Source organism: Ursus maritimus, unplaced genomic scaffold (genome assembly GCF_017311325.1).
Source record: "Ursus maritimus isolate PB19 unplaced genomic scaffold, ASM1731132v1 scaffold_22, whole genome shotgun sequence".
Classification (NCBI taxonomy): Eukaryota; Metazoa; Chordata; class Mammalia; order Carnivora; family Ursidae; genus Ursus; species Ursus maritimus.
In genome coordinates, this window is record NW_024424675.1 from 44,833,188 (window position 1) to 44,857,892 (window position 24,705).

Here is a 24,705-nt window from a genome sequence, read left to right on the forward strand (position 1 = left end):
TTTTTTTTTTTTTTTTTTATTAATAATGATTTTTTATTATATTATGTTAGTCACCATACAGTACATCCCCGGTTTTCGATGTAAGGCTCGATGATTCATTAGTTGTGTATAACACCCAGTGCACCATGCAATATGTGCCCTCCTTACTACCCATCACCGGTCTATCCCATTCCCCCACCCCCCTCCCCTCTGTAGCCCTCAGTTTGTTTCTCATAGTCCATAGTCTCTCATGTTTCATTCCCCCTTCTGATTACCCCCCCCTTTCTTTATCCCTTTCTTCCCCTACTGATCATTCTAGTTCTTATGTTCCATAGATGTGAGGAAATCATATGATAGTTGTCTTTCTCTGCTTGACTTATTTCACTAAGCATTATCTCCTCCAGTGCCGCCATGTTGTAGCAAATGTTGAGAACTCATTCTTTCTGATTGCTGAGTAATATCCATTGTATAATGGACCACAACTTCTTAATCCAGTCATCTGTTGCAGGATTCTCGGCTCCTTCCACGATTTAGCTATTGTGGACATTGCTGCTATGAACATTGGTGCATATGGCCCTTCTCTTCACTACGCTCATGCTTTTGGGGTAAACACCCAGTAGTGCAATGGCTGGATCATAGGGTAGCTCAATTTTTAACTTTTAAGGGACTCCACACGGTTTTCCAGAGTGGCTGTATTGTGACTTTCTGTTCTGTATCACTCTTGGGGCCTTTTTACTTTTATAGAACCCCCCGTAATACCTCCTGTAGGGCTGGTTTCGTGGTTACGAAATTGGCTAGTGACTGTCGATTCTGAAATGTCTTTATTTCTCCATCAATTCTGAATGACAGCCTTGCTGGATAAAGGATCCTTGGCTGCATGTTTTTCTCTGAAAGAGCTTTAAAAATGCTCCCCCAACCCTTTCTCTCATTCCAGGTCTGTGTAGATCAGGTCTAATTCTGATGCCTTTACCTTGGTACGTGAGAAATTTCTTTGCCCTGGCCGCTTTCAATACTGTTTCCTTGGATCTCATATTTGCGAATTGCACTATGACGTGACGTGGTGTAGGTCTGTCATGGTTGAGCTTGGGAGGGCCGGTTCAGGGTCTCAGTCTGCTGTTTCGCGGGTGCCGACCGTGAGTCCGCCCGCTCCCCCGTGCAGGTGGCCTGCCAGCTGCCAGCTGCCCCGCATGCGCTCCGGGAGCTCCCGGTCTCAGTCTGGATCCCGTGAGCACACCAGGATTCCGGAGTTCCGTGAGAAGCCTGGTGGCGCGCGCACCCGGTTCAGGGTCTCAGTCTGCTGTTTCGCGGGTGCCGACCGTGAGTCCGCCCGCTCCCCCGTGCAGGTGGCCTGCCAGCTGCCAGCTGCCCCGCATGCGCTCCGGGAGCTCCCGGTCTCAGTCTGGATCCCGTGAGCACACCAGGATTCCGGAGTTCCGTGAGAAGCCTGGTGGCGCGCGCACCCGGTTCAGGGTCTCAGTCTGCTGTTTCGCGGGTGCCGACCGTGAGTCCGCCCGCTCCCCCGTGCAGGTGGCCTGCCAGCTGCCAGCTGCCCCGCATGCGCTCCGGGAGCTCCCGGTCTCAGTCTGGATCCCGTGAGCACACCAGGATTCCGGAGTTCCGTGAGAAGCCTGGTGGCGCGCGCACCCGGTTCAGGGTCTCAGTCTGCTGTTTCGCGGGTGCCGACCGTGAGTCCGCCCGCTCCCCCGTGCAGGTGGCCTGCCAGCTGCCAGCTGCCCCGCATGCGCTCCCGGATCTCCCGGTCTCAGTCTGGATCCCGTGAGCACACCAGGATTCCGGAGTTCCGTGAGAAGCCTGGTGGCGCGCGCACCCGGTTCAGGGTCTCAGTCTGCTGTTTCGCGGGTGCCGACCGTGAGTCCGCCCGCTCCCCCGTGCAGGTGGCCTGCCAGCTGCCAGCTGCCCCGCATGCGCTCCGGGAGCTCCCGGTCTCAGTCTGGATCCCGTGAGCACACCAGGATTCCGGAGTTCCGTGAGAAGCCTGGTGGCGCGCGCACCCGGTTCAGGGTCTCAGTCTGCTGTTTCGCGGGTGCCGACCGTGAGTCCGCCCGCTCCCCCGTGCAGGTGGCCTGCCAGCTGCCAGCTGCCCCGCATGCGCTCCGGGAGCTCCCGGTCTCAGTCTGGATCCCGTGAGCACACCAGGATTCCGGAGTTCCGTGAGAAGCCTGGTGGCGCGCGCACCCGGTTCAGGGTCTCAGTCTGCTGTTTCGCGGGTGCCGACCGTGAGTCCGCCCGCTCCCCCGTGCAGGTGGCCTGCCAGCTGCCAGCTGCCCCGCATGCGCTCCGGGAGCTTCCGGTCTCAGTCTGGATCCCGTGAGCACACCAGGATTCCGGAGTTCCGTGAGAAGCCTGGTGGCGCGCGCACCCGGTTCAGGGTCTCAGTCTGCTGTTTCGCGGGTGCCGACCGCGAGTCCGCCCGCTCCCCCGTGCAGGTGGCCCGCCAGCCGCCAGCCGCCCCGCGCGCGCTCCGGGAGTTCCCGGTCTCAGTCTGGATCCCGTGAGCACACGGGATTCCCGGGTTCCGCGAGATGCCTGGTGGCGCGCGCTCCCGGCTCACCGGTCTCAGTCCGCTATTTCGCGGGTGCCGACCGCGAGTCCGCCCGCTCCCCCGTGCAGGTGGCCCGCCAGCCGCCAGCCGCCCCGCGCGCGCTCCGGGAGTTCCCGGTCTCAGTCTGGATCCCGTGAGCACACCGGGATTCCGGTGTTCCGGGAGATGCCTGGTGGCGCGCGCGTTCACGGCTCACCGGTCTCAGTCCGCTCTCTCGCGGGTGCCCTCTGTGAGTCCGCCCGCTCCCCCGTGCAGGTGGCCTGCCAGCTGCCAGCTGCCCCGCATGCGCTCCGGGAGCTCCCGGTCTCAGTCTGGATCCCGTGAGCACACCAGGATTCCGGAGTTCCGTGAGAAGCCTGGTGGCGCGCGCACCCGGTTCAGGGTCTCAGTCTGCTGTTTCGCGGGTGCCGTCAGGCTGATTCCGTGGTTATTTAGGCTGGTCTGGTACCTATCCAGCTCGACTCAGGGGACCGGCTGAAAAAGGGGTCCCCTACTCCTCCGCCATCTTAACTCCCCTCTCAAGGCCCATCAGTTCTGTCAGCGCCTGCCGGTGGTGACTTGGTTTAATCAAACAATTGTGTGTCTCCAAGAGCTCCCGCCTGCCTCGATTATATATGCGTCACCCCTGCTCTGCTTCCCACACTTCCCAGTCACATTCATCCACTTTCATTACATTTCAGAGCCACAACAGAGAGAAAGAAAGCCGTCCCCGCAGCCTCTGTCGTGGCGGACATCGCGTCCACCCACAGCAGCTATACTGGCTCTGCGCGGCCTTGGCCTCCCTGCACCGCGTGGTGTCGGGTCTTGTGCGGTGGGAGCAGGAGGGCCCGTCCATGTCCCTTTCTCTCCTCGCAGCTCTGTCCATTCCCAGCTGGTGCCAACCTCCTGGCCTTCCTCCCGGTCACTGCCCTCTGACCTGTGGGACGGCTGGCCGGGAGACAGGGAAGGGAGGACTTCCCAGGCGCAATCTCCAAAAGCAGACATTTTCAGCACTTTGAAAGGCCAGCATGGGTCATCTTAAGTATCTCAAGAAAGACGCCAGGTTGGCGTTTCTCAGCCGGAATGGTATTTGGGGCCGGGTCATTCTCTGCTGTGGGGCTGCCCTGAGCCTCTAGGATGTTCAGCAGCATCCTTGGACTCTACCCACCGGGTGCCAGGAACACGCCACCCACTACATGGGACAACAGGAAACGCCTGCAGACAAAGCCAAACGTCCCCAGAAATAAAAAATGCCCTGAGTTGAGACTCATTCACAGACAGTGAGGTGTGGACCAGGACCAGACCATTCAGAGCAGGATCAAGACTCAGTGGCTGGCTAGAGACAGTGCTGCAGAACTCCAGCAAAGGAGGGCCCTGTTTTAGGGCCTGACCCCCCATCAGAGGCGTGAGCTCCACCCAGGTCCTGCTTGGTGCGGGGGAGTGGGGGGTCCCCGGCGGCAGGACAGGCCTCACCTTGTTCTCTGAGCTGCTGTTTCCTGCAAGGCTCCTTCCTGAGCTGGGCTTTTGGATGCAGGGGGCCCTGGGTGCGGACACAGACCCCCGTGTTTCTTCCCTGTGCTGCTCTTGCTTCACGGACTTGGCGCGCTTCTGGGCTCCCAGGGGCCCTCGGCTCGGGGGTCAGAGGGCTCCCTGAGAGGCAGGCGCTGGACCTCGGGAAAAGCTTCTCTCTTCCACGTCTGGACACCTGGGTGTTCTTTTCTTCTCTTCCTTGTTTTGTGTCTTCTGAGGTGTTCACATGATCAGATAAAAATATGGGAGAGTTTAGGCCGTCGTCTGCGGAAAGTGGCGCTCACGATTCCGGAGGCGACCGGCCGACGCGCCGCTGGGCAGGAAGCTACAATGGCCGGGCTCTCTTTCAGAATGATCGTATATAGATCAATTTAATCTGTCGCAATTTATTCATCGTGCCTCCAGGCCCCTCCGTGCACGTGTAGGGTAGGTGCAACTGCTTTACAAAATCAAGACCCAGAGAGGCTGCCCCTCGCGGGCTGCGCGAGGACGCGGCCGAGACGGTGGCCTGTGAAGGCGGCCCGCTCATTATGCAGTTACCGGCGAACGGCGCACCGGCGTAATTGGCACATTTGACTGCGGATTGCTCAGTCTTTTAAATATCTCTTCTGATGTGTTAAAATTAGCCTCCTCCTAAACCACAAGAAGAGAAAGGAATGTCCTTTTTAAGCAAATGTGTGGAGAAAGCTTCCATTTTCTGCATCCGTTAAAAGCTGCCCTATCTGAAGCCCGGGGTGTGTACCCGGTGACCTTGCCAAGCAGCACCGGACTTAAGATGTTATAATTCTCCCCGTTTGACGGGGGAAAAAAGACTTTCTTGACACTTCAGAGCATTTGGAGCACAATGGGACCTGGAAAGGAGGAAGGGGTGGAGGAAGGGGAGAGGCTGGAGATGCAGAACAGCCTCTCGGTCCTTGGAGTTGGGGCGCAAGAGTGGGAGGGATGTGTACGCTGCTTGTTGCACACAAAACGGATTCCATGTGGTTGGACTCAGCCCCCTACCCCATGAGGATCGTGCGCTGGCTCTCCTGCCCCGGGGGGAGGCTCATCTTGGTCCCTCCTCTGCTTCCCTGGTCCATCTCTCTGTCACTGCAGAGGGACCCAAAGAGTTGGACGGTCTGCAGCTGCCCACGGTCCTCTGCGGTGCAAGGGAAAGGGCAGAGATTTGAACCCGCGTCTGTCTGAACCCAAGGGTAACCTCATTAAGTTGCACTACTGCTAAGGTCAAGAGAAACGTCAATCTTGCTTGTGCTTCTTGTCTAATCAAACAGAAGTCCCCAAAGACCTAGGCCACACATTGGAGGCTATACAAATACAATTAAGCCCTCTGGGAATGCTCTGGGTCTTGAACTTCACCTGGCGCTGTTGGTCGTGGAGGTGCCCACCGCTCCCACCTGCCAGCACCAGCTCCCACCCTGACAGCCTGAGTGCGGTGAGCTCTGACCGAGAAGCTCCGGCTGACAGTGGCTCCAGAGCAGAGTGGCAGGTGTGCAAGGAGAAGTGTGAGGCCACTGTCCAGAGGGTACATGGATGGGAGGAAGCTCTGGGAAGGAGTGCGAAGAACACATTTTTTTTTTTTTTTTACTTTATAAATATTTCAAGGGTGAGCTCTATACCCATAGCAGTGAACAGAGAAATAGGTAGTACTAATCGGTCATGTATCACGGGACAAGAACAGAAGGAGCAGATGTCACCGAGGTCAAGAACATAGGTCGGGCAGTTAGTCAATGCTAGATCTGTCAATCCTTGGCCGTGAGACCTCACGCAGGCCTCAGTTTACTCATCTGTAAAGTGCCGCTGATTGAGCAGCATTAACTCACCGGCGAGCCACGCCAGATTGCTGGAACAGGTAAGGAACGGGCCCAGGTCAGAGGCTTTGTGGTCGAATCCAGCTCTGTTCCCTATTTGCTGTGACTTCAGTGTGGTTGCTTCCTGTATCTTCCTCACCTGGAAAAGAAATTGAAAGTAAAAATTAAGAAGACGGGGCAGAGGGAGCCTTACCTCCCAGGTTTGGTCTGGAGACACAGGGACGATGGATGGAGCTCCCTCACAGCAGATGGAAGCTGGGCTGCCACGGGAGATGAGGGACTGGGGATCAGGCGTCCCCAGACCTCCTCCTCCCTGCACCCTCAAACCACTAAGGATGACTTAGCTTTTGCTGGCCCAAACTATTCACCTCCCCACAGCTTGGGATCCAGGATGAAAAATCAGGACCCAGGGGAAGGGCAGTCTCCAGGCACTCCTATTGAGCGCAATCTGGGTTGCAGGTAACACACACAGGGGACTAGAAGGTGCCCCAGGGGCGGGGGAGTCTACAAAAGGAGGGTGAGGCAGAGGAGGAGAGCAAGAGAGAATTATTTTGGGGTGTCAGAAGGTATATTTTGGGGTTTGGCAGGTGAGAAATCTGGAAGGTATGAACTAATTGGGGAAGAAGGAGAATTTGGAGAAGGGCTGCTTTTGGGTTCCTAATAGGATGTTTGTAGAGAGAAGCAAGAAGAGATTGCAATTTGTTTCTAATCATTTTTAGTTGTTGGGATGTGTTTCTTTGAATGTGATTCCACGCAAAGATTGGGCCACGTGGGCCACTGGTGTGTATTAGCGCGTATTGCAAAGGTGTTCTGGAACTTCCTCTGGGGGATGGCTATTTCCCCACGGGGTAGGCAGTGTTTTATAGCTCCCCGAGCGCTTTTACAAGCATTTTCTCCTCTGAGTCTCTCCCAAACGCTATGAAAAAGGCACGGTGTGGATTTTTATACATGCGCATCCTTAGGGCTGTGCCTTACCTGATGGCCACAAGAGGAGGATTCTGGGTCCCCTGCCATAAATGCTAAGCTCTGGCCATTCACTGAATGTCAAGTTTTATTATTGCATCAATCATTTCATTTATTCGTTGGCTTAAGGAATTACATAAGCATTCACCCTGGGTCAGACACTGTGTTAGACCAGCAAACGTGGTCGGGCAGAGCCACTGGAGGAAGCAATCCTGGAGGCTCCAGAAAGATGAACAGGAATTCATTACGAGAACAGCTGGGAGGTGGGGAGAAGGCAGTAAGCAAGGGGGAAGGCATCCGCTGCGTCACACAAAGGCTGGCTGGGGGAAGCACAGAGTTTGCAGAGGTCGGCTCAGTTAGGCCGGCTTATCATTTTCTGTTCCGTAGCTTAAACTGGATGTCAGTGGCATGGAGCCCAACCTATCGATCTGCAATAAATTGCAGATAATTACATTTTGTAAGTCCAGCTCACCAAAAGGCAACAATTTAAACCTAATTTTCCCATGGGTGTCATTGATTTTTGAATTCTTAATGATGTTTTATCTAGAGTCCGTGCCAAGGTATACCAGAGCCCAGCAATTCTGTGTTGCTCTAGCTTTCTAAAGATCACTTATTTCTCAAATGAACAATTGGTAACGACATGTTAACAGATAAATCAATGAAATAATTTATTTAACTGTCTCCTTAAGTTTATTCTTTCAACAAGAATATAATATGACATCCAACATCTAAATTCTTCTAGAATCCCCCCGAGTTACCTCCATGTTAAAGCAGGGAAAATGGAGGCACAGAATGATCACGATTTGTCTGTGGTCTCCCTACTAATTAAGGGTAAAATTGGGGTGAGAAGCCTGCTTTTCCAACTGAGGCGTATGCCCGTAACATCACATATGGACACGATGGTGAAGGACTCGTGGGTCCTGCAGTCTAAGGGCCTCTCCTCTCCAATCAAATGCCTGTCTGTTACCCAGCATTAATGCTGGGAGGGGTGTTTGTGCAGGGGGCCTGGAAAGCGGCTACATTATGCAAACTTGATTATCTTGTCTGACATTATTGATGTCAGCAGCCATTGTGAAATGAAGTTTGGGAGATGGAGTGTGGAGGATAGCACTTGTAATTTTTAATAATCATCCTCTTTTGCTTTTTGTGGGGAGGCAGTGGGGGCGAAGCAGAGCTTCAGGGCTGTAGGTACTTTAATGGAATCTGTCTGTCATGATAAGGAAGTGGAGAAAGTCTCCCAGCACTCTACAGGCAAGCTCGGAGCTTGAGCCATGGGTTTTCTGGCGAGTACGTGCCCCAGAAACCTCAGATATTCTGCACCTCCGTGACCCCGATATTTACTCGTCTCTGAAATCCCAGTGCCCTTCATAGAGCTTGATGTCTAGCAGGTGCCAGCACAGTGATGGCCATTTCCTAACTTAATAAAGAACCTTTCCGTGTGGAGTTTCAACAGCTCATGCATTGTGTTGTCGACGCCACTGAGTTCAAAATCCCTCTATCCAAGCTCCCTACTCCGTTTCTACCTTCAGATGCCCCATGACCAGGACAGGACAGATAATGTCCTCTCAAAGACGCTTCATGCGAAGACAATGAATGACACCACCATTACCCCATCTCCCAAGCAGGTAGGGCACCCGGGCATCATTTCTGACTTCTGTTCTCCTTTACTGCACATACCGACTTGTTTACCAAGCACTGCCTCTTCTATGTCCTCCCTGTCTCTCAAACCTGCGAACTTCTCTCCATCTCCACCATCGGCTCGCAGGGCCTTGCAGCCATCCTATCTCATGCTGACAGCTCCAACAGTCCCCTAACTGGGTCCCTGTCAACCCATGCTCCATGGAGTAGTCAGAATGACATCCAGTCAATGCCTACTTAAAACCCTCCATGGCCTTTTAGGTCAAAGTTCAAGGTCCTCACATGGCCTAAGGCCCTCGGAGGTCTGGTCCTCACCATCTTCTTCATCCCTATCCCCCACCCTGCTCCCCACCTCCCTCGTCCAGTCTCCTTGCCTTCTTCGCAATCTTCCAACGTGCCATGCCTCGTTGAACACAGCCCTCACACACACTGCGCCCTCTGCCCCGAGCACCCTCCTCCCTCCTTGTCTGCCCAACTCTCACTTCTCGCCTCTTCTCAGCTTGAACGTGGGTCTTCAGTGAGGAGTTCCCCGAGAAATAGGAAAAGCAGACACTTAGAAAGGCCTTGCTAACGTGCCAGGTACTCACCAAAGCACTTAGCATACGCTAGCTTACTTAATTTTTGCGGTAACCCTGTGACAACCCTAACGTGTTACCTGTAGTTTGCAGATAGGGAAACTGAGGTGCTGAGAGGTAAATGAACTTGTCCAAGGTCACAAACTAACAATAGCCAGGATCTGAAAGCAAGCATCTTGGCTCTTCAGCCTGTGTTCTGACGGCCACACCACACACTGTCTCAGCCCAGACTGTGGCTAGTGATACGCCCGTACCCCATGCACACGGAACTCACTTTCACTGCAATGCCTGCTGGGCAGTCTCCGCACCACAGCCACGACATCGCAAGGGAGGGACCCCTTGAGGAGGCCTCTCAAGGCGGTGCCCTGGCATTCTGGAGCGCTGCCCTGTTAGAATGACCACAGTCAGCATGTTTATTCGGCTATGCCTGCTTTCTCTCCTGTGGTGACTGACGCGCCTTCTGTCCGCGACTCCTCCATAGTGAGGGGCTTCTCTCCAAGGGGATCCATGTTCAGGGAGCTATTAGGACCCAGGGGATCAAAAAAGAGCTTGGCAGAAACGGTGGCTGGGAGGGGCACTGGGGTGGGGGAGTCCGGAGAGGAAAAACCAGCTAAGCTGAACCTGGCTTCACAGGAGTTTTATTCAATAATTAATAGCAGTGGGCAAAGCAGATGTGACATTAGGAAAATTTAATTAGAACATGCAACTTAGACATGTAATTGGATGCCTGGGGGTAATAATGCATTTTCAAAATACTGCTAACCAAAAGAAGAAAAAAAGAAAGGCCTGTTTTAAGTCACTAAATGGGATCAGTCGTGAATAGCTGCAGACAGTGGGCTGTCATTTCTGTCATCCCGAGGGTCATTTCCATAACCCAGCGTGTGGCACAGCACATGCAATTAGTAGGTGCTCACGAAACTGCGGCCTTGGGCTTTGGTGATGAGATTCAATAAATCAGGGCATGTGTGACCTTCAGGACTTCACTGGGTGGCTGCATATTTAATCCCAGAAGGAGCCTATTCATGTTGATAATGGCTCTTTACTGATGGCTCAAGTGACACCTCAAAACAGTGCGCCAGCTCTTCTTAGACCCATTTTACAGCTGAGGAAGCTGAGGCCCAAAGCCCTTTATTGATTGTCCAAGTTCACGTGATAGGAAGCGACTGAGTTGAGACTTGAACCCGGGGTCTTCAGAGCCCCACTCTGAACTGCTAAGTAAGCACTGGGGTCAGGCCGTCAAGGCTCAGCTCCCAGCTCACTGTCCACTGGTGCTGGGGCTGGGACTGGGCAGGTCAGCGGCCATCTGCAGAAGGCTTACCCCCGATAGGGTGAAAGTGAGGTGATAGAGGGGATGCCCCGTCTTGCCCACTATTCCGCTTGCCTTACAACAGCCAGAATCATGCTTTCTAAAATGTGTGAGATTGTACTAGCCTTTGCCCCACACTTCTGATGGCTTCCCACCTCATAGAATGAAGCCTGACAGCCTGGCCTTGGCCCCTAAGACCCTGCAAGAGCTGCTCCTGCCTCTGTCTCCAACCTTCCCTAACCCCTGCTGCCCACTGGCTCCCTTGTGGCTCCTGCCTCAGGATCTTGGCACGTGCCGTTCCCTCTGTCTGGGATGCCTCACCCTTAGCTAGCCTCATGGCTGGGTCTTCATTTTCCTTCAGTCTCAGCTCAAATGCCACCGCATCAAAGAGCATATGCCCGGCACTATATCTGAAATAATACCCTCACCCCGTCCCTGGCATGTCCTGACCCCTTCAACCTGCATTCTTGTTCCGCATAACACTTTCTGCCCTCTGAGGGCCTGGGCCTCACCTTGGTCACTGTGGTTCCCCTGTGCCTAGAACTGGCTCCAAACAGGTGCCCAGCGAGTCCATGTGGCATGAGTGAATGAAAAGTACTTCCCATAGTGCTATGCTGGGGGGGGGGGTTACTGAATCAATGTTAGTTTATGTTCTTACTTTTTAGAGTTTTGCATTATCAACTGAAGATTTATAGGTGCTGCACAGAATTTTGCTCTTAATGAAGTTCTAAAGAATTCTGAAACAGTCCACGAAACCAGTGTGTGTTTATAACTTTTCTAATGTTAAAATGGTATTTCTTCCTAGAAAATACATAATTGTATAAAGAAAATAAAAATTGCTTGTCATACTTTCTAACATGTTCATTCTATCTCACTTAAGGTTGGGTAAATGTTTCTATTTTTGCCCTATCCTATTTTGTTTTTTTAATTGTAGCAAAATGCACGTCACACAAAATCTGCCCGCTGGATGGTAAGTGTATAGTCTGTGGCGTTGAGTGCATTCACGCCGCTGCACACTGCTGTGCTCTGAACCCCCACACTCTTGCTGCCTTCAAGCTGTTAGATCGCAGGACGTTTCCGTGAGAGGAAAGCGTACTCTGACTCCTGCTTGTCGGCCACGGCCGCTGAGGCAGAGATGCAGCCGGTGAGGCCTCTGGTGGGGAGGCTGCCTCCCTTTCACCTCTCCAGGTTGCGAGGTTTCGGCCTCCAGCTTGCTCTGTTGGGCCTCTCGTCTGCTCTCCCATGGCGCCTGCCCAGACAGGAGCTTGTCCCCACGGCGGCCAGGCATGTATGTGTGGTTTAGCTGTTGGTATGTGTCTGGTGACGGTAAGCTGGCAGCAGCCCTCCGCCTGCTCTGTCACTTGCCATGGGCCCCTGCTCATCCTGCTTGGGCACAGGGCACCGGTGGGCACTCTGCAGGGCAGAGGGCACCCCTGGTGACTCGTTAGCTTCACAGGGTCCCTGTGATTTCACCACTGTCTCTCTCTTCAGCTCCCTTGCTTTGGATTTCACGGAAAAGCAAAAGAAAGAAATCAGATCTTAGGAGATGCCACAGATAAATAATTTCAGATTGTGGCAGAGGTAAGGGAGGAAGAGATGGCACCTGGCAGGATGGGGAGGGCCTCACTGAGGAGGTGACCAGAAGGAGCAAAGAACTGAAGGGACAGCAGGGGCAAGGCCCTGGGGAGGTGTGTTTATGAATTCCAGGACTGGCCTGAGCAAGATGGGTGGGGGCGAAGAGTGGAACAGAAGCAAAGGAGGCTGGGGTCACAGTCCTGGGCCACCTGCTGGAAAAGGTCACTCTGGGGTATGGGAATGACACATCGCCCCCAACCAGAGGACAGACCTAAAGCTGAACAACAGGGTGATGTATTGGGGTCACATAGCACCCCCACACCCCAGGGCCAGGCAACAGCTCTGGTGGTCTGTCTCCTGGGAGCAACTGGCAGAGAGACAGTTTGGTGTCTGGTGTGGTCACACACTCAGGAGCCCCTCAGCCTCCCCTACTCTGAAGGAATGTGGGGCACAGGCAACCAGGGCAGGAACCCTGGGTCTCCAGCTGGCCAGGTGAACAGATGCAGCCGGGAGTCCAACCAGGTCTAGTTATCAAACCTTCCCGCACATCAGAGGTTCTGGGAGCCGGACTGTGGCTATTTTCCCTCTCTGTGTCATCCAGGGCCCAAGACAGGCCCCTCGGAGGCAGAGAGGAGGCCAGTAGTGTGTGCGTGTGTGCAACTGCGTGCACACAGTACTGTGGTTACCCTGGTTCCTTTGCCAGGCCTGGCTGCCCTACCAGGCTGGGTGAGCCTGGACCACACTGGCCACTGGGACTCGCCCGACTGGAGTGGCAAATCAGCTCCTTGATACAAATTCTATTTGTCTTGTTTCTCAGTTATTTTCCTAAAATGCCAGTGTTTCCACTCTTCCTGCTTCATTAGTTCTTCATTGTGTGTCTGGATCCACAAAAGGGCCTCTACTCTGGTCAGCAGCTGCCATACTTACTTCCAGCCCTTTTGAGATTCTTTCAAGCTTTCATTTCAAAAACTTTCCAGGTGGCCACTTACGAAATACTCCCTTAAGTCTTGGGATCCCAGCTCATTCTCCAGGTCCCGTGGCTGGCCTTCCTTAGAGTTAGGTGGCTCAGGGCAACACAGTCTGTCTGATGGGGACCGGAGCTTGAGTTGTGTTCGTAGAGGGGCAGTTGTTCAGAAAATCAACTATGTCTTTGGGGTCTAACCAGCACAGGATTTCCTGTGCTGTCTCCGTCCCTGTGGCCCTTGCAGTGACAAACAGACGGGGCAGCGGCACCAGGGAACTGCCTAGGCCTCCTGAGCCCTCTCCTGATGTGGCCGTGGGGGCATGGGGCTTCCACTTTGCTACTTGCTAGAGATGGAAACCACCATGGTCACGTGGTGTGGCCACCAAGTCTCACCTTCTTGCCATCTCTGCTCTGCTCACTGCGAGGCTGCGAGGGATCCGGGCCATGGCTGTGGCTGGCAGGAGGACAAGATGAAGCTCGGCAGTCCTTCCCATGGCAGGCGTCTCCATGCCCACAGCCAAGTGTTATTTATGGAGCATTGTGCCGTTTCATCAACAAGATAGATTACTGAATTTGAAAACCTCTTTGCTATCATTCTTTCAATTGTCTCAGGAAATGAGGCAAGAGGAGGAGGAGGCTCAGATGCCTAATGAGGACAAGCACAAAGTCAGGGCGAGGGATGCCAAGGCTGACCATGTGCTTTGGGGGTGGGGTTCACGCTGCTTCCTTCCCAAGTGGCACTTAAAAACATGATTCCCCAGAAGCCTCTTTGTTCTAGACAAATATTAACCAATTTCACTATACTGGTTGCTGACTGGGGTAAGTTAATGTTGATCTCAATAACTGCAGGGGCGCCTGGGTGGCACAGCGGTTGGGCGTCTGCCTTCGGCTCAGGGCGTGATCCCGGCATTATGGGATCGAGCCCCACATCGGGCTCCTCCACTATGAGCCTCCTTCTTCCCTCCCACTCCCCCTGTTTGTGTTCCCTCTCTTGCTGGCTGTCTCTATCTCTGTCGAATAAATAAATAAAATCTTAAAAAAAAAACTGCATTTTGATCATAAGCTTTGAAATTACTCCAGTACCTTCTGACACATGCTTGGTGTCTGTCATGAGGAGGAGCCATGCCCCGTGCTTCCTGCTCCCGGTTACCCGGGCTGGACTCCCGGTTTGCTTTGGGGACCTACCTGGCCACACGCTGCTCTGTCAGGGTGGCCGTTTACCCCACTTGCTCTTAAATCTGTTTCTCTTCCCTCCCTGCTCTCACCTGTATCACAAGAAAGCACCTTTCCTGGCCTCAGCCACTGGGATGCGTGGATGAAGAGAGGAAGGAGGGCGGGGAGAGGCTTGGCTTCTGTGCTCTCTCACGGGCCTCGGGAGCTGTCTCCAGCACTGACTCAAGTCCCCTCTCCAGCCAGCACACCCCTGCCATGACTCCACCTCAGCAGGATGGCCTGGGCATCTGTGTGCTGCGAAGGCCACCTCTGCCATTTCTTCTTCAGCCCCATGGTTATTATGCCAGGGATGGAAAAGCAGAGAAGCCAGAGGGATGGGGAGGCAAGTCAGAGATTAGAAAGAGCAGGAAGCCGCTCCCACCTCTAGCTGAACCTACCAGAATGTGAGGAAGATCTAGGCTGGTTTCTGCTTCCCTAAATGGACCCTAACTCACCATCCATATGGTTAGCACATGACACAGGTCTGTCAATCAAAGAGCCACAGCCCCCTAGCAATGATGACTGGTTCAGGGAAGGGTATGTGATGTTACCAAGCCAATCACAAGCAATGAGACTTAATTTTGCGTCTTTCGCTTCAATTAAGGGGAAGCTGCCACTTTCTTCATCACCTAGATGCTGTGACATCGGGGACCAGGAGCTGCTGCAGAAAGCATCCCCATATTATCATCTGAGCCAGGCTGATCCTGAAGACAGAGCTCCTAAACTTTGCTGAATGCAGTAACTGCCTCTTTCAAACCTAAGCCAGTTTGGGTTGGATTTTATCACTTGTAACAGAAAGAGTCTTAACAGACAGGTCGCCCTTACACACAGTGGCAGTCACCCAGGTGACAGGATCAGGAGGGCAGGACACTAGACAGCATCAGTCAAAATTGGTCCTGTGCCCACTTCTGTTAATCTGTTAATTGACCCTGAGCAAACCACTTCCTCCTGGGGACCTCAGCTCCCTCCCAAGTAAACTGAGAGGTGGACCGTCCTTCCAGCCCAAGAGTCAAGTGCGCTGTCGCAGAAGGGATATAGGAAAGGCCCCAGATGTCGTGGTGCTCGACGTTTCACCAGGCGGGGCTTCTCAGCCTCCCCCGTACAGTGAAGTCATTCGGGAACCAGTGCATCTCGCAAGGCATGTCTTACAGTAAACGGATTCACTGCAGCTTGCTTTCCCTGGGGGCAGTACAACTCGTGTGTATCACAGGCCTGGGGTTTGAGGGAAGGGGAAGAGTGCAAAAGGCTGCAAAAGGGCCACTAGACTCGACTGGCATCAAAATTTGACAAAAGGCAGGCTCCCAAGAGAGAGGAAGGGCCCACAGCCTGCTGAAAAGCATGGGGCTGTTTTGTTTTGTTTTTTTAAAGAATGCACTTCCTCATGTCTAACATTTAGTGTGCAGTTATGATTGCCCTTTTACTGTGTTAAGCGCTTGATACATATTGTTTGACTCCTCACAACATCCAACAGGGTGCATGGGTACAATCCTTGTCCTCGATTCGCAGACGAGACCACGGAGTCTCCTCAAGACCATGGAGGGACAGGCTGGGGGAGCCAGTGGATAAACCCCAGCACGGGAGCCTGTGCTCTCAACCACGGTGCTCTTCTTGGGGATGTTCACTGACTTTGAAAAATTCTCTGCTTTGGTTGCCACACGCAATTTAGCCGAGCCTGTACATCCTGACAGCTGTGCTAACACTTCCTGAGTCTTCATCACGGATGTCGGCACCACCTGCCAGCGCCCCTCCCCATCTCTGCGCCTGCAGCTGTCTCCAGCCTCTAGAATCCCACCTTCCCACCGTGTGGTCATCAACTCTTTGGGGCTCATTCTGGATGGTGAATCCTCGGTGAATTCTGCATTGGCAGAACCTGGGCAAGAGAGCCCTAGAGTCCTGGAGAGCATGAGGTAGTGGGAAGAACACGGGATTTTGGCTTGGGTCTGCATCCTGGGTCCTCTCACTGGCTGGTTCCCAAATGCCTGCTGATGAGAAGCATTGACTGGGCCTTCTTGTGCAGTTTTAAGAAGAAATCCGAAGTGGGACTCTGCTAAACCCTCCAGGTTCTGGAGGTCGGAACACACAGGAGCCAAATTCATCCCTTGGCTCCCTGATTTCTAAGCTAAGACCTCACTGGATCTCACTCCTCGCTCCAACTTCACTGCAAATTGGTCTCGCAGGACCAACAAGGTCACATACCCGTGGCCCTCAGCATAGAGCCCAAGATGACGTGGGTCCACGGACGGCAGCGGCTGTTGTTGCTGCTGCTGTCACTGCTGTCCTACTGTCAGTCTGCTGCTCTGCAAATACTCTCTGTTCCCGTTCCTTTGCACTTGCTGCCTTTGGTCCACCAGCCGCCCTTTAGCAAGCGCCGTCCAAAGGTTCCCGGAGTTGCAGGCAGCCCTCATTCTCCTCGGTTCACTTTCAATTGCCTTTTAATGGGAGAGAGATAAAGTGAAATTACAGCCTTGGATAGCTGCTTGCTCGGGAGGCCGGGAACAGCCCAGCCCTTTGCTTCATATACTACAGCTGCATTTACAGTCCCAAGAGCAAGGGGACAGGTCACAAATCAGATCATTTATTGCTGCTGCTAGCTCGGCGAGGAGAAAGTTCCCGTGGGGAGAGAGATGGGAGCTCTGGCTGTAGTCGAACACTGTGGTCCCAGGGCTCTTGAGGACCAGACTGGACATGCCAGCGAGACTGGCTTATGATAGCAGCAAAGGAGGGTCAACATGCGCATACGCACGTGCCTGTGCACACGTGTGTTGCATCTACACACGTTCTGCTCATTAAGCAATCTGTGCATGAAGTAGGGAGGCTCTCAGACCAATAGTCTGCAGAAATGAAACACAGCTGGCAAAACAAACTACTGCGAGTATCCTAAGGGCCCCAGGCCTCTTGCCTGATCTGTGACCTTCCGAGCTCTTATGATAAGGCGCCAGCAGAAGCTGAGAAGCAAAACCTGGTCCCTTCGACCCCCAGGGGACCTGAATCAGGAGCACCTGGCTTTATTCCCTCAGGTAGGATCTGGGCATTGAGTCCCAGGGAGATCTCAGAGCCTTCGCAGACCAGTCTGTCTTGCTGCTCGAAGGCTCCCTATCACCCGGCACGGGGCTCAGGGTGATGAACGGTGTGCTTGCAGCAGAACATATTTACTACGTTAACTTTTGCGAGCCAGGGTAGAACAGGATTCAGGAGCTGTGTGGGCTCCTTGACTCTGCCCTCTGTGTCTTACATATTACATCTACCTGTACTGAAACCCATCCAAAGTTGTAACTATTTTCCAGCCTCCAACACATGGTTAGAAAACTCAACAAGAGAAGAATAGTCTGTTTGCTCAGAAAGGTACCAGTTCTGTTGCTTTTCCTTCATTCTTGATGCTTTGGGTTTCCTTCTGTTTAAAGAACTTCCTTTACCATTTCTTATAAAGTGAAGATGTGCTGGCAAAGAATTCTCTTAGTTTTCCTTCATCTGAGGACATCTTTATTTTGCCTTCATTCCTGAAGGGTACTTTTTCTCAATACAGACTTCTTGGTTAAGAATGGTTTCTTTTCCGCTCTTTGTAAGTGGCGTGCCACTTCCTTCCACCTTTGTGGTTTCTGATGAGAGATCTGAAGTCATTCAGACCATTGTTCCCCCACAGGTAACTGACTAGTTGTTGTGCTGTTTCAAGATCTTTTTTTTGGCCATTAGTTTCCAGTAGTTTGATTTCCATGTGTCTGAATGTGGATTTCTTTGGGTTTATCCCATTTGGAGTTTGCTCAGCTTCTTAAATCCGTAGGTCTACATTTTTTGCCAAATTTGGGAAATTTTTAGCCATTATTTTGTCAAATGATTTCTAGCCCTGCATTCTTTCTCTCTCCTTCTGGGAATCTGAGGACATGAGCGTTACAACTTCTACTATTGTCCTGTAGGACTCTAAAGCTCTTTTCATTTCTTAAATGCATTTTTTTCTCCATGTCATTTGAATCAGGGAATATCTGTTTATTTATCTTCAAGTTCACTAATTTTTCCTTCTGTCATCTCTATTCTGCTTTTGAGCACATCCAGCAAGGTGTTATTCTGGTTATTGTATTTTTTCAGTTTTAAAATTTTTATTTGGTTCTTTACATGCTGTTTATTTTTTGAAACTTCCTCTTTTTCTAGCCACTTTAAGCATGTCTGTGATTGTTTGGGGGGATATTTTTATAACAATTGCTTTAAAGTCTTGGCCAAGAATTCCATCACATGTGCCCTCTTGGTTTTGGCGTCTGCTGATGATCTTTTCCCATGTGAATTAAGATTTTCCTGATTCCTTGTATGCTGACTCATTCTGGATTTTATCCTGGACACTGTGGTTATTGTGTTGTGAGACCCTAAGTCTTGTCTATGGAGACTTCACGGAGCATGTGGACATTTTTGTTTTAGCCAGCAGTGGAGCTCGTTGGGTTCAGGCCACAAGTTCCAATCCAACTGTGGGATGCAGTTTCAATCGTCAGCTGTTTTCAAAGTCTTGACATGCTTCTCAGATCTGTCCCACGTCTGTGATACCTGGAGGCCAATGACTACTAGACCCATTGTCAGATTAGTTGGTATGTGGATTAGCATCTGGTCCTCCTATATGCAACCTGGCATCATAAACATCTTTATGGACTGGCCCCTCCCTCTCTGCAACCTCCTGGTCCTTTCAGACTCCCTGGGGACCTTCCCCACCCTCCACACAGAATGCTGGGGCTTCAGTTTCCCCACTCTGTCATGTACTTCTATGACTGTGCCCACCCTGGGTCCAGGTGGGGGGAGGACAGAGAGAGGGAAAAAAACAATGAGGATTCACCCTCTCCCCCTCGTGGGACCACAGTTCACTGACTAGAAGGAAGGATCTTTTCTCTCAGAATTTTGGCTTTTGTGGGCCCCTGTGTGCCACTGCTGATTGCTTGGGGGCTGAAAGAATAAGGAGAACAAAAAAGAGGAGCAGGACTTCTGCCCTCTTTCAGGGCTTTAGGAGTTCCCATTCCCATTCCTCAAGCCAGAAGAATGGTGTTCCAGTGCACTTCTCTCTCTGTGTGTCCTGATGCCCACTTCCCGCTCAGGCTGTGAGGGTATCAGGCTGGGGGATTCTGAAACTATTGGCTGGTTCAGTGGTACTTCTCTATGGTGAAGGGTGCATGTACATGTGTGTACCAGGGCAGGTGGGCTTGGAATTACACCTCCACCAACTCCCGGGTCAGCTCTGACAAGTCTAAGACTCCAGTGGTTGTTCAAAGGTGAAAAGATGTCGCCTGTCGGTCCGGAGTGAGAGCCAGGGCTGTGGTAGGCTGCTGAGGAGACAAGAGCTCCATCTCCCTACAGACAGTACTCAGTGCTCACGTGGGGCCAGATCCTGTAATGCTTTTGTCCCTCGTGGAGGCCAGCCCATGGGTTAAATGGATGCACAGAGCCGGGCAAAGGCCAGAGCAGTCACCGAGAAACCAAGGAGCTGGTTACACCATGCCCAAGCCTTCCCCTGCCACTTGACAAATAAGGAGACCAAACTTCTGAAAAGAATTCATCCTTCAGCTGTTTTTCTCACTCAAGTGTCCCTGGCCTGGCAGGCCTGCTGTAAAACGTCTGTTTAATATTCCATTTGTCGGATGCGCAAGTCCAGATTCATGCTCACTGAGCTGCTTGTCAGGAGTGACTTGAGGTGAACAACAAAGGAAGCAGAGAAGACCACTAATCAGGTGTCCTGTGCTGTCACTGGGCATAGAGCCAGTTGGCAGGCAGTGTTCCCACCTGCTCCCCAGGAAGGGTTCCCCTTGTACAGCTCTGAACACTGGAAGTGAGAGTCTAATCTCTGGCTCCAGGCATCCCCGGTGCCTGCTCCCTCCACGAGTCTGGACTCCTGTTTATCCTCAGCTCAGAACTTGTGACCTGGATAGGCCAAGGGGCGGCTGTCTGTGAAAAGCAGACTGATGCATCTGCTTCCATGGACTGTTAACTTCTGCTGAAAAAATAAAATAAATTATTTACCTGTCACCATTCAGAGACACCATCACAAACCAGGTGTTGACATCTCTTGTGTTCACCTTGGAGAAGGCACAGGGCGAAGCATGGACCATGGCACGCTTAATAGATCCCCGTGCACTGGCAGGGCCGCTTGTTACCCAGTTCAAGAGCCATGTCCGATGAGTACGGTGTTCATAAAAGACGCACGACCACACGAACCAAGCCGGTGCTGCAGTTCATTGCGGCCGCTTGACCTCTGGAGAGAGAAGGGGAGAGAACCCATGGCTGCAGCTGGTTTCAGTGTCCTGCAGTGTGGCACACGGGGCTGTCGTGGGTGGTCCACAGACATGGCGTGAGATGGCCCTGTGTCACATGTGGAGACAGTCCCTCACTACAGCTCTTTCCTGACTTGATGACTTCATGTAAGAGGGGCGGCCGGTGCCGGATGCCTCACGCACCACCACCCTTTACTCCTTGTTTCTGATGGAGACAGAGTGGGCCTCAGGGTGACAGCATCTGCAGATGACAGGGCTGAAAACTTAGGAACACTGGTGGCATTTCATGTCTTTTTCAGGTTATGACTCGTTAAGGAACGTGGTACTAGATTCCATTTACAGGACTGAATATTCTTTGGAATTTACAACTCACTTCCTTTTAATATATCACATATTTGCTTATGTTTGGCTAGATAAGACACTTGCCTGCTCCAAAGTAGCTCTATATAGAAAGGTGGGTATTGGGGTGCCTGGGGGGTGCAGTTGTTAAGCATCTGCCTTCGGCTCAGGGCGTGATCCCCGCGTTCTGGGATCGAGCCCCACATCAGGCTCCTCCGCTGGGAGCCTGCTTCTTCCTCTCCCACTCCCCCTGCTTGTGTTCCCTCTCTCGCTGGCTGTCTCTCTCTGTCAAATAAATAAATAAAATCTTTAAAAAAAAAAAAGAAAAGAAAGGTGGGTATTGAAAATGCTGCCTCGCAGCCCTGCCTCTCACCACTGACTCCCACCCACGTTCCATCATCACTCTTCCTTCTGTGCAGGCTTCCAAGGAGTTTGTGCAAAACCACCTGCTATGAATACGCATTCTCCTCCAGCACAAGAGGCAGCATACTTTACACACTGCTCTGTATCCTTTTTGGCATAACAACAAAACCTGGTGATCCTTCCCTAACTGTGTATTTCCCCATTCTTTGTGCTGTTGCATGGAATCCCATATCATGGGTGTGCCTTAGTTCACGCATCTATTCCCTGCTGGTGGACATTGACATTGCTTCTGATCTTCTGATATTAGACACCGTGCCATCAGGAATAACTTGACTTATGTCAACCCATGTATGTGTGACCTAGCAGGGAGTTGGCACTGCTAGGTACCGCTGGGTCAAAGAGATTGTTCGCTTGGAATTTTGGTGGGTATTGCCAAATTGCCCTCCCAAAGGGTAATAGTGTTTGTATTTTTTAATTGTTTGATTTGTTACAGATTTACAGAGAAGATCAGAAGTTGACGGTAGTCCAGGTGATGTGCAGACGGGGTGAAGCCTGTGGTGCTGGTACAGTACCGTATCTGGGGAGAAGGAACACAATTCCTCTGCCAGGACAACAGGGGTGGGGAGTTGTGGCTGCTGTGTCAGTGGGGCCCTGACCTGGTGGGAAGGGACAGGGGCACCCAGGTGTCAAGGGCCAACTTCCCAGAGGACTCCTGTTTCCTGCCTGTGCTGTCCGAGACTGGCCGCTGCATTTTTCTTGGATTCCACAAGATTCCTCATAATCAGCTCCTTTCTGGGTGACTTTGAATGGCCTTCTTTCCCTTCTACATGCAACCACCTTGAGAAACTTAGCATGCCTGCCCAGGTGGAAGCAACTTGATTAGGAAATTCCTGTTGCATCCATTTATGTTCACATTTAAAAAATTGAAACTCGAAGTTTGTCTTTGATCCCTTTTTGGAAAGAAACCAGCTTAGCAAAGTTTCTGCTTTTTATGACCGCTTTTGTGACCAGCTCCTAATGAACATTAAGAGTGTCTTCTTATAGTCAGAGGGGCGAAAAGGAATTCTCCATTCAAAAATGACAAAGCAGACTTATGTTGAAAGTAATGAGAACTTTGTGGGTGCGCTGGCACAATGTGGGGGAGGAAGCAGAACAGTCTCTTTTATTTGGGCTGGATTGCACAAGTCAGCACATGGGTCTCAAGGGAAGAAGAAGGTCTTTCTTCACGTTGGCAATTTGTTTTCAACAAAAGATTCAGAATGCCTTTTCTTTTTTCTTTTTAATAAAGGAAGGCTATACTTAGTTGACCAGAGATTAGCTGGGGATTAAGGGCTGGTTGACTTTGCAATATTTCTACCTGCCTGCTGTGCATATTCTTGAATTAACAATGGTAAATAATCAAAAGGGTATTAAAATGTGAGTCAGGCCACAGAGGAACAGCCCAGTATCTATCTTCCTGTTGTACCAAGCCCTGCGGCCTCCCTGGGCTTCAATGGAATTCTGTGGTTTTGAATTTATAACAGCCAGGGATGGGGTGGGGGCTTCCAACAGCCCCCAGCATTGCTCCAGGCACACTGCAAATAGCCATGATTGGGGGTAATTTTCTTTAATGGCGAAGTTGATTAAGAATCCAGGTTCTATTTAATTGCGAGGCTTATTTGTCACCAGTCATACAGTTATCGGCAGAGACACATTGAAACCACACAGAGGCCAACAGAGCAGAGGAGCTGGCTCCAGGAGGAAGCCCGCGCCTGGCCCCGGCTGCCATGACCACCTGACAAAAGATGTGACCCACTGGGAGTGGGCCTGACCACAGCTGCTTCTCACCTGCTCAGTTAAATTTAACTCAAAAGGCTGGGAGGACGATTTGATTAATTCTGTATCTCAGCGGAAATTGGAGCGTCTTAGAAGATCAAGGTTTCAGAACTCTCCTGGGGGAAAAGACATCAGCCACATGGCACAAAGCAAACCTCCTTTCAGTTTGTCAGAAGAACACCTAATTGTGCCTTTTCCTCCTTGAAGAAGTTTATAAACATTTGCAAGTTGTCAGAGATAATTAGTCTAAAATTGTTTCATAAACCATGGGATGAAATAAAACGTACCTTGTTGAGATCAAAGGGCTCCTGTTACCTTCTTGTTAACACACGAGCCTCTTCTGAGAGTGAACCCCTGGAGTCAGCGCCGGCTTCTGTCGGCCCTTGATGGTGGGGGTGGGGGTGGGGGCAGATGCGGAGCGTCAGACAGGATGGTGCAGAGTACAGACGTATCCACAGAAACCGGACTGGGTCTCGAACAGCAGCACCATCAGTACCAACAGATGCAAAACCTTTTCCCTGGAGAGCTGAGGGCCTGCATTCCTTCCAGGATGGCAGCAGGTGAAGCTGGTATCTGTGATCTTGACCTTGCAGGGCGGGAGCCAGCGGGTACCCCTGCACGTCTCCACATGAAGTTAGAGGAGGGGCTGGTGAGTTCATCTGACCGGGTCTCCACCCCAGCATCGCCCCCTCAGTGCACAAGCCGTGTCTCTGTGGGCTCATCTCTAAGGGGTGGCTCAGAGCCACACCTCCCTCCTGGGTGAGGTGAGCGGTGTTGCAGTCATCAGGTCAGCTTAGTGTCTAGCCCAGAAAGAGCTCTGGGTAGTGGCAGCTCTTGTGGTGATTACTGTCATTCATTATTCATGACAGAAACTAGCAGATGTTTGCTGAGGGCTTCCCACGGTCCTTCAGTGCGCTCCGGCTGCTGGGGGAGGTCCTGGGAACTAGCTCTGAGGAGAGGAGGACGGTTCCTCCTTTCCTGGGAAGTCGGAAGTGAGGCCAGCTCACTGCACACCTCCAGGGCCGTGCGGCCATGCAGAAGTGAGCCACCCAGCAGCCCACACACCCATAAAGGACATTTGCTTTGGGAGATCTACTTTCCTTTCTGGTGATGGTGGTTTGTTTCGACGTGGATAGGAAGTTTGATGACTGAAGACTCAAACTCTTCCCTATCCTTGGAGTCACTTGTCCCTCCTCACCCCCACCCACCCCTTCTTCTCTGTTTTTTTTCCAGATGCTGGTCCTGAAAGAGCAACGTGGACCCCCTGCAATGAGCCTCTCCCCTGCCTGTCTCACCCTAAGCCTGTCTTCTCATCTCCTTGCCAGAAGGGCAGGCAGCCCGCCCGGTGACCAGGGACAGCCGCCCAGAGAGCTGTGACTGGTGGCAGCGAGAACACGATGAAAACCCAGCTCTTACCTCTGCAGACAGAGGGGCAATACCGCATGTGGATCCCTTTGACGGGTCCCCGAAGTTCAAACACAGGAGTTGCTACCACAACGCTACATATACAGTCATGGATGACCTCCTGTTGTGTCAAATCATGCATTAAAAACAAATAAAACAAAACGGCAATTAAAAACGAAACCGGGCTACTGGTAAAAAGGGTCAGGGCAGACTATTCCAAATCTATGGAGTTTTGTAATCAAAGCACTCATGGAAAAATAGCAATTGCAATAAAAACACCACCCCATTCAATCTAGTGTCATGGTCAGAGAATCCTTCAAGCCTTAAAACTCCCAGCCTGCACTTCCTTCTGTGAGATGTTGGTCCTGGAGGGTATTCACTTTGAACAGAGATGGTTTTTAAAATGAAAATTAAAAGCGGAGGCAGGGTGTGCCTGCATATATTACTCTGTTGGTT

General features: G+C 51.9%; 1 long non-coding RNA gene across 1 annotated transcript; it reads right to left on the reverse strand.

Annotated features, from left to right (window-relative positions):
• Positions 1–5,635: 5,635 nt before the first annotated feature.
• On the reverse strand, positions 5,636–23,248 carry LOC121104630. The gene is made up of 3 exons (XR_005836993.1): positions 23,133–23,248; positions 20,078–20,309; positions 5,636–5,998 (listed from the first exon to the last, which is right to left on the reverse strand). It is a non-coding gene; the product is annotated as an uncharacterized LOC121104630 (long non-coding RNA).
• Positions 23,249–24,705: the final 1,457 nt, after the last annotated feature.